The sequence below is a fragment of the Vombatus ursinus genome, unplaced genomic scaffold, assembly GCF_900497805.2.
Source record: "Vombatus ursinus unplaced genomic scaffold, bare-nosed wombat genome assembly UNPS02008685.1, whole genome shotgun sequence".
NCBI lineage: Eukaryota > Metazoa > Chordata > Mammalia > Diprotodontia > Vombatidae > Vombatus > Vombatus ursinus.
Window position 1 is genome coordinate 989,884 of NW_020948463.1, and position 9,670 is coordinate 999,553.

A 9,670-nucleotide genomic window follows, 5' to 3' on the forward strand; every position below is an offset into this window, starting at 1 on the left:
GGAATTGATGAGCCACCCACAGTGAGATTCTAAAGGTCATAGAAAATAGAGAAGTACCATAAGATAGAAGGCAAATGTCCCTTTTTAAAAAAAAAAAAAAGAAACAGAAGAGTTGATGTAGTATAGAGTACTGGACATTACTTCAACTTCCATAAAAATCTTTGTACATATCTTTCAAGAGGTGGTAGGTGAATGTCTGGAAAGGACATTGGTGATTACAAAGAGCCAGCATGGCTTCATCAAGAATAGATCATGCTAAATGAAGCTTATTTTTTTATAGGATTACTATACTAATGGATGAGGAAATTCTGTGGATATAGTTTACCTAGATTTTTAGCAAAGATTTTGATAACATACCTATACTATTCTTGTGGAGAAGATGGAGAGGTGTAGATTAGATGATAATATGGTCAGTTCAGTTTGGGTGGCTGGACTCAAAGGGCGGTTATTAATGGTTCAATGTCAACAGGGTAGGAGGTCTTCAGTGGAGTTCTCCAGGTTTCTGTGGGTGACTCTGTGCTGTGCAACACTTTTATTAAAGGCTTGGATCAAAGCAGAGATCATATATTCATCAAACTTGCAGATACAAAGCTGAGAGCCATAGTTAACACTCTGAATGATGGAACCAGAACCCAAAAGGATTTTAACAGGTCAGAGCATTGGAGTGAATCTAATAAGATGAAAATTAATGGAGATAAATGTAAATTATTTATACTTTGATGCAAAAAAATCCACTTCAGAAGTACAACAGAGGAGGAGTGGAAAGACAGTAGTTGTTCTGGAAAAGATATGGGAGTTTTAGCAGACTTCATTCTTCACTGTTATGTGGTACGTGGTATGATCTTGACTGCATAAAAAGGGTCATAGCTGCCAGGATGCTGATAGTTTCATTGTATTCTGCCCTCAGAAGACTACATCTGGAGTATTGTGTAAAGTTCTGGGCACCATAGTTTAAGAAAGACATTGATGAGCTAGAGAGTATCTAGAGGAGGGCAACTTGGTTATGCAAGGACTATGATGTATGAAGACTGGTTGAAGGAATTGTTCATATTTACCCAGGAGAAGAGAACACAAGTTAGGGGAGAGAGTAATGATAACTGATTTCAAGTATTTGAAAAGCTATTCATATAGAGAGGAAATTGTATTTGATCTGTTTAGTATCAGCAAGAAGGGAGGGAAGTTGCAAAGAGACAAATTTAGGAAAAACTTCAAATTTGGACTGTCAAAAGTGGAACAGATTAGCAAAAGAGCACAGGGTTCCTCCTCTCTGGAGTTCTTCAGTCAACCAATAAGTATCTATTAAGTGACTACTACTATGTGCCAGGCTAAGTGCTGGGGATACAAAAATAGACCAAAATAAAGCAAAAACAAAAACAAACAAACAACTAAAATTAGTGAAAATCCCAAGACATAGAGTTTCTGGGTAATTAATAATCAATTAATTAATTAGGCTACCTGATAATCAATAATTGATGGTCAGTGGCTTCTCTCAATAACCAAAGACAAAATCATGGAGTTGATGGAATGCATAACTATCTTAGGAAAAGGAGAAGCTTCTGACAGGTGAAAATCAACCTTGATTGGTGAACAGTTAATGAGGGGGTGGACATATTAATGAAGAGGTGGACTAAAAGTCTTCAGCTCCTCCTGCTGAGAATGCGGCTTGATCATGAGACTCAGCCACCTCCAGCAATCTGGACAAGGGAATCAATCTCTACCCAGACCAGTCTGGTTGGTTTTCTTGTTAGTGAGCTGGGTTATCCTAAACCACAATGGCAGGGGTGGGGGGGATGCTGCAAGGGCATAGACTTAATGCTTTAGGGTTGGAATTCACTTAGATTAGATTCTGTTTATATTTTAAACCAGGGTTGGGGGTCCTGTGGTCTTGAGGCTGCATGTGTGAATCCAAATCCTTTAAAAGGATTTGCTCTGTGAAATTTGAAGTCAGTCAAATGGTCTCACTTGAGGACCTAGAGGGCTACATGTGGCCTCGAGGCTGCAGGTTGCCCACCCTTGTGAACAGAAGTAAGGTCTTCTAGTTGGGTGGGGTCCTGCTGGAGATGGAGGAGTGTGATCCTGGAGGATTAGGGGTAATCTCATTTATTAGCCTTGTCCTTCAGAGACTGACTGAATGACCTACAGGGACTGGTCCCTGAATGAGGAAATAAAGAGGACAAAAAACCTTAATCCTAATTTAATAATTGGTTATTAATATAATAGAAAAAATAATCACTTTTTTTCACAATCATCACCACCAACAACAAAAAATGAATAAACAAAAAGACAGTCCTTGCTCTCAAAGAGCTCACAGTATAATGGGCAAGATAACATATAAACAACTATTTACAACAAGATACATACAAGATAAATTAGAGATGATCTTAGGTGGAAGGTACTAGCATTAAGTGAAACTGAGAAAACTTTTTTGCAGAAAAAGGGATTTTAGCTGAAACTTGAAGGAAACCAAGAAGTGGAGATGAGGTGGGAGAGAGTTCCATGCATGAGGGATAGCCAGTGAAAATGCGTGGAATCTAGACATGGAGTTTGTTATTTAAGAAACAGTAAGGAAGACAATGTCATTTGATCATATGAACTGAGATATTGGTAACTTTGGAGAGGGTACTTTCAATTGAATGATGAGGTAGGAAGTCAGACTGCAAAGACTTAAGAAGAGAGTGAGAGAAAAAGAAGTGGAAACATTGATTTTAGACAGCTTTCTCAAAGAGTTTGGCCATGAAAGGGAAGAGACATAGGATGATAGCTAGCAAGAATAGATGGATCAAATGAGGGTTTTTTTGAGGATGAGGAATGAGGAATATGGGTATGCTTGTATGTAGGAGGAAAGCAGCCAGTAGACCAAGAAAAATCAAAGACTCGTGAGAGAGTGAAGTTATAGAAAATAATCTGTTGGAGAAGAAGCAATGGAACAGGATCACTTTGCAATATATAGGAGTTCTTCTTGTTAAGGAGAAGGGCCACCTCTTCATGTGATATAAGGTGAAGGAAGAGATAGTTGGGTAAATCATCAGACTGACGTGGAATGTGGAGGAGAGGAGAAAAGGGAGCTCTTGGTGAATGGTCTCAATTTGTTTTTTCAGTGAAATATGAGGCAAGATTCTCATCTGAGAGAACAGGGGGAGAGGAGCTATAGGAAGCTTGAGGAGAAATGAAATATTTTCAAAAAGCCACTGGTGAATGATATAGTGAATCGATTTAGAGATGTATAAAATGATTGGCTTTCCATACTAGGTGCTCAGTTGAGATTATGTAGCATAAATTTATAGTGGATCCAGTCAGCAAGGTTTTATTATTTTCTCTAGCTTAACTCAACAGCATGTAATGAAGAGCAAAGGCAGTGGATAGTGGAAAGTAATCCAAAGATAAAAATGTATTTTAAAAAAAGAAAGTAACCCAAAGCTGAAGTCTGGCAGGACAAGGTCTTTGATTCAATAAGGGGACAAGGAACTCAATGGAAGAGGTCAGTGTAGAGTTCAACTGATATACTAATAGGTTAAAATGGGGAATAGAGGAGAGTGTAGTAATACAATGGTAAATGTCTTGAGAAAAAACTGAGGGGTTGATGACCACATGTCAGATCTGTTATAGGGAAGATTCCTTTCTTTCATGAATTAGACTAGATGGACTCTGAAGTCTCTTCCAACTCTCAAACTGAATGATTCTTTGAATTTATACAGCCAGGCTGATAGGAAAACAGGTGGCAACAACTATGAGAAAGCTTTCAGAACATCTTTTCTTGGTCTTTTGTTCTCATAATTCCTGAAGAATCCAATTTACTGCTGGTGTTCCGTTGAAAGAGGAGTGGGAGGCATGTGCTAATGGTGAGAGGGCCTCTTCAGCCCCCATGTCTCGGATAGACCCTAAAGCCTGCCAGCTGTTCAAATTATTTTCAGACTCTCACACAAGGCCCTGCCTCTAAACCTGTGGATTACATTCTCCCTTTTGATTGTGGGACCATCTGTTTCTGTTATAAGGAAAATGGATCGTGACTTTTATGGTCACAGTCCTTGTACAAGGATAACGTCTCCTTTGCGGGGCATCAGTATACCGTAAATATATTAGCTGAAAGCACTTTGAAACATGGCGCAACCAGAGAGTGATGCCTTTTGTTGTTACTTCCTGAAAAGTGAGTCCCGGCAAATGTTAAACCAAGAGATTATATGAGGCAAACTCTAAAATCAGTCAAGGCCTTGTTGTTTATGATCATTTCTCTCATAGCCCATTATTGTCAGCATGAAAGCTTTCCCAATACTTTTCCCTTTCACTTCTGACTTGGAAATTGGTTAACTAAGTGGCTTCTAATTTCATTGCACAAAACATCCTTTGTCAGCATTTCTAATATGGTTTGTGGTTTTCCACATTTAGTTAGGTAGTGTCAACACTCCTTTACTTAGGCTTTGATTATTTGACTCTCAACTGCTTTGAGGGAGAAAAATTCAGAAGTTTATTGCTTTCCATTGCACATCTGCTGCTGTTTAAAAAACTGAATTACCAAGAAAATGATGAAGCCTCACTTAGTAATAATTCAGAAAAAAAAGGGCTAAGCATCATAGACTCATCCTATATGTAAAGTCAAGTGCACCCTCTGTTGTCCATCCTGCCATGGTGTTTCTTCCCAGGTATTTCAATATGATGTCAGTTTGTATTTCCTTCTCCCCAAAGCAAAGGGTTTACTCCTTGACTATACCCATTATTGGGAAGGATCATCAGGTAAGACTGACAAGTTCTCTGAGGAGGTGGAGATTAGCATAGAAAAAGCATTACTGAGTATAAAGAGAGAAAAGGACTGGGAGTATGGAGACTTGTCTTCTAGTCCCTATGCTTACCTATATAATCGCAAATAATTTCCTTTAATTCTGTGGCTTCCTCATCTTAAAAATAAGGATGTTGATTTTTTTTAAGTATTAGAATTACTCTATCAGTTGTAGACTACAAGACCAAGGCTATAAGATCCCATTGAGTGCTATTCTTCATTGGCTTGAGGAAATTCCCTCACTGGGAATTCCCTGACCCAAGGGTCACAAACTACTGGTGGCAGGCCAAGTCCTGCTGGGGGTTGTGATGGCTTATAGGCTAAGAATGGTTTTTACATACTAAAATAAAGTTTCTTTATATTAAAAAACCACAAAAAATGTTTTTAGCTCCTAGGCTATACAAAACCAGGCAGCCTGGCCCTTGGGCAATACTTTGCAGACACCTGCAGTGAAATCACAGACCCAGCCAAAATCTCTCAACCTTTCCCTCACAAAATGCTTGTTTTAAATTTCCTCACACACATACATATGTATATATATACATATATATATATACACACATATGTATATATATACATATATATACACACACACATATATATATACATACATATATACACAGAGAGAGAAGTGAGAAGGGATTTAGAAAAATTAAAATGCTATATAATTATAAGGTATTATCGTTAGGTAAAAACAATAAAAGTTAACATGATGTTTCTTTAAAATGTTTTATTAACCCTCTTTTTATATCATAGTTTGGTAATACCCTTCTCTCTCGCTTCAAATCTAACCCTCCGTTATAATAAAGCAAAACAGATTAGAAAAAAACAGAAACCATAACTGACCTTATACTAAACTTTTTCTCCCAAGTACTTCCTCATCTCCTGACAGAGAGGAAGATATTTCAAGTAATATTTTCTTGGAAAAGCTGCTTCTTAGAGACGCAGTCAGGCACAGCAGAAAGCATGCTGGAATGATAGCCAAGGAGCCTAGCTTTAAATCCCAGCTTAGATGCTTACTTCCTGTGCCTGGAGCTCTCTCCCTCCTTGTTTTTACCTCCTGGCTTCTCTCAGCCTAAATCCCACCTTCAGCAAGAAACCTCTCCTAGTCCTCTTTAATCTTAGTGCCTTCACTCTGGGATTGTCTCCAATTTATCTTGCTTGTAGCTTTTTTGTACGTAGTTGTTTCCTGTCATCTCCTCCATTAGGCTGTGAGCTCCTTGAGAGCAGGAACTGGTTTTAGCTTTTCTTTGTAGTCCCAGAGCTTGTTGTTCAGTCCTATCCAACTCTTTATGACACCATTTGGGGTTTTCTTAGCAAAGATACTGCAGTGGTTTGCCATTTCCTTCTTCAGGCACATTTTCCAGATGAAAAAACTGAGGCAAATAGGGTTAAGTGACTTGTCCAGGGTCACACTGTTAGTAAGTGTATGAGTCCAGATTTGAACTCAGGAAGATGAATCTTCCTGGCTCCAGGCCCAGCACTCTATCCACTGCACCATCTAGCTACCACTTGCAGCTAAGGCCCAGACTTAGCTCAGTGCAAATGCTTGTTGACTGACTAAACTGTGAGGCAAGTAGGTGGTGAAGTAGATTGAGCGCTGGACCTAGAGTCATTAAGATCTGAGTTTAAATTCTGCTTCAAATGCTAAGTTACTTGTCTCTCTGCCTCAGTTTTCTCATTTGTAAAATGAGATAATAATAGCACCTACCTCCCAGGATTATTGTGAGGATAAAATGAGATAAAAATTATTAAAAAATCTTTGCAAACATTAAATTGTTATATAAGTAATAGCTATTATGTTACTATTACTAATTATTATTAAATTGCCTATGGAATATTTCTACTTATAAATCATCATAAATACAATATGTCTAAATCCAGACTTTTTTCCTCTCTTCCATCTACTCCCTCCCTACCCCACTAACACCTCCAATTCACATATTTTCTTAACTATATGCAGCCCAAATCCTTTCTGGGAGAAGTGCACAGTGCATGGATTCTGCAGCCTCCCCAAGGGGTGAAAGCCTGCCACAACAGTTCTGAAAAGAAAATGTCTTTTCTACTCACAATTTATTGGAAGACAAGTTTGAGTTTGACTTTTCCATTACCCTGGTCTCAGATTCTGTTTTTTGGCACCCAATAGAAAGATGATAGTCACACGGCATATTTCTGCATCAGCAGCCTGAAACCGAGACTCTTTTTTGGATGCACATAGATTTATTTTGACCTTACTTCCCTTCTTTCCTTATCTATTTTAAATGGTTATTTTATTAAGAGGAACTCATTCCAAGTTTCTTCCTTTCTTCTGATTGATTCTTTAGCTGGATCTATTGTGAACTTTTTGAATACAAATATTCCATTCACTACCAGTTCTAATATGGGATTAGACACATGCTGCTAACTTCTGATAAAGTGTTTAGATTTAAAAAGAATCAATTTATAGTAGAAATTGTCTGCTATATATTTATGTACATGTATACATATATATATATAATATAAAACCTATTCTAGTTGATTACAGAATGAACATTTAAATGGAAACTTTGCAGAATTTAAAATAAGAATATTAACGACTTTTTAAAGCAAAGTGCTTACCACCACACTTTGTCGTTGCTTTGCCTATAATTTTTACACTTCCGCTAATTTGTTCTCTTTTTGTTCCAAACCCCAAAGGCAGAATGTAACCTGTGGCAGTGGAAAGATTCCACTATTTAGGATAACAGGACCTGGTTTCAAAGGCCACTTCTATCACTTATTCCTTATTTGACTTTAGATAAATAACTTATATGTTCTGGGTCTCAGTTTCCTGATCTGGAAAATGAGAGAATTAGAATTGGTAGATGATCTCCAGCTCTAAATATGTAATTCCATGAAGATGTAATTTTAGTGTCAATCTTCAACATTGAAGATATGATGTCCCACAGATAGGTAGGTGGTGAAGTAGACAGAGAGTTGGACCTGGACTCATGAAGACCTGAGTTCAAATTCTGCCTCAGATGCTAACTAGCTGGGCAAGTTACTTGTTACTGCTCAGTGAATTATAAGACTTTTGTATATAACTCTTTATAACAAGATATTAATTCTGATAATATGCACTTTTCCTAACATAGTAACTATGAAACCATAAAATGCGGCACACAAAATAAAATTGGTAACATGTAAAACATTTTTCTTGCTAGTAATTCCCTAGAATTCTGTGACATTTTGTGCTAACATCTCAATTAAAACAACAACAACATTGATTTCAGACAATATTCACTTTTCATGATACATGAAATCTACAGTAACATAAAATATTTTTCTCCTTTTCTGGGGATGTAATGAATCATTGATTTGTTGACATAAGACTCATCGCTGACAGTGCTACAGACATTCAGGCAGGAAATTTTTCTAACACCTTTCTCTTCTTTTCTTTTTTAAATAATATTCTATTTTTTCCAATTATATGTAAAGGTGGTTTTCAATATTCATTTTTTATAAGATTTTGAGTTCCAAATTTTTTTCTCCCTCCATCCATCCCATCACCTCTCTGCAAGATGGCAAGCAATCTGATACAGGTTATACATATGCAATTATGTAAACATATTTCCACTATAGTTATGTTGTGAAAAAAGAAACAGAACAAAAGGGAAAAGCCACCAAAAAAAAACCAAACCAAATAAAACAAGACAAAACAAAAAAGTGAACATAGTATGCTTTGATCTGTATTCAGATTCCGTCAGTTCTTTCTCTGGATGTGGATAGCATTTTCCAATATGAGTCTTTTGGAATTGTCTTGGATCATTATATTGCTGTGAAGAGCTAAGTGTAGCATAGTTGATCATCACACAATATTGCTGTTACTGTCTACAATGTTCTTCTGGTTCTGCTCACTTCACTAAGCATAAGTTCATGCAAGTCTTTCCAAGTTTTTCTGAAATCTGCCTGCTCATCATTTTTTATACCACAATAGTATTCCATTATATTCAAATACCACAACTTGCTCAGCCATTTCCCAATTGATGGGCATTCCCTCAGTTTCCAATTCTTTGCCACAACAAGAAGAGCTGCTACAAATGTTTTTGTAAATATAGGTCCTTTTCCCTTTTTAATGTTCTCTTTGGGATACAGACCTAGTAGTGGTATTGCTGGATCAGAGGGTAGGTACATTTTTATACCCCTTTGAGTATAGTTCAAAATTGCTCTCCAGAATGGTTGAATCAGTTCACAACCCCACCAACAATGCATTAGTGTTCCAATTTTCCCACGTTAGTCAATCTGATAGGTGTGAAGTGGCACCTCAGAGTTGTTTTAATTTACATTTTTCTAATCAATAGTGATTTAGGACAGCATTCTTAAACTGTAAGTTGTAACCCCAATGGGATTGGTGACTGAATGTGGGGGTCATGAAAAATTTGGCAGTAGTAAAAAAGTTTTTGAATGTGCAATGACCAAAAATTAATTCAAAATCAAATACATAATGAGTCCAAAGTGTTTCTGGCATTGCTTGCCCATTTTGAATTTGCGACTTCACTGCAGCCTTAGTTCTGAACGCACATGCTCATTTTGCACTGTGCATGCTGTCATGCTACGCAGCGCCAGTGAATGCTTGGCTCAGATTCGAGATTATTGTCTGTTATGAATTGCAGTGTTTTTATTATATGTTTGAAGTTTTCTGCTCTTACAGAAACATACCACCATTATTCTTCAGCATGTAAGTATCAGATTAGTATATATATCTTTGGATTGTATTGTGTTAGAAAGTTTGATTTAAAAAATTGCTGTTATCTCCTTCTTTTCTAGAAACATAAATATTTAATTGCAGCAAGTAAAGACAAAAGCTGTTTAATGATATTTCTTCACCATTACTGCTGTATGTGTATGTAATTGTGAACATCAGTTTTTAATTAAGCACAA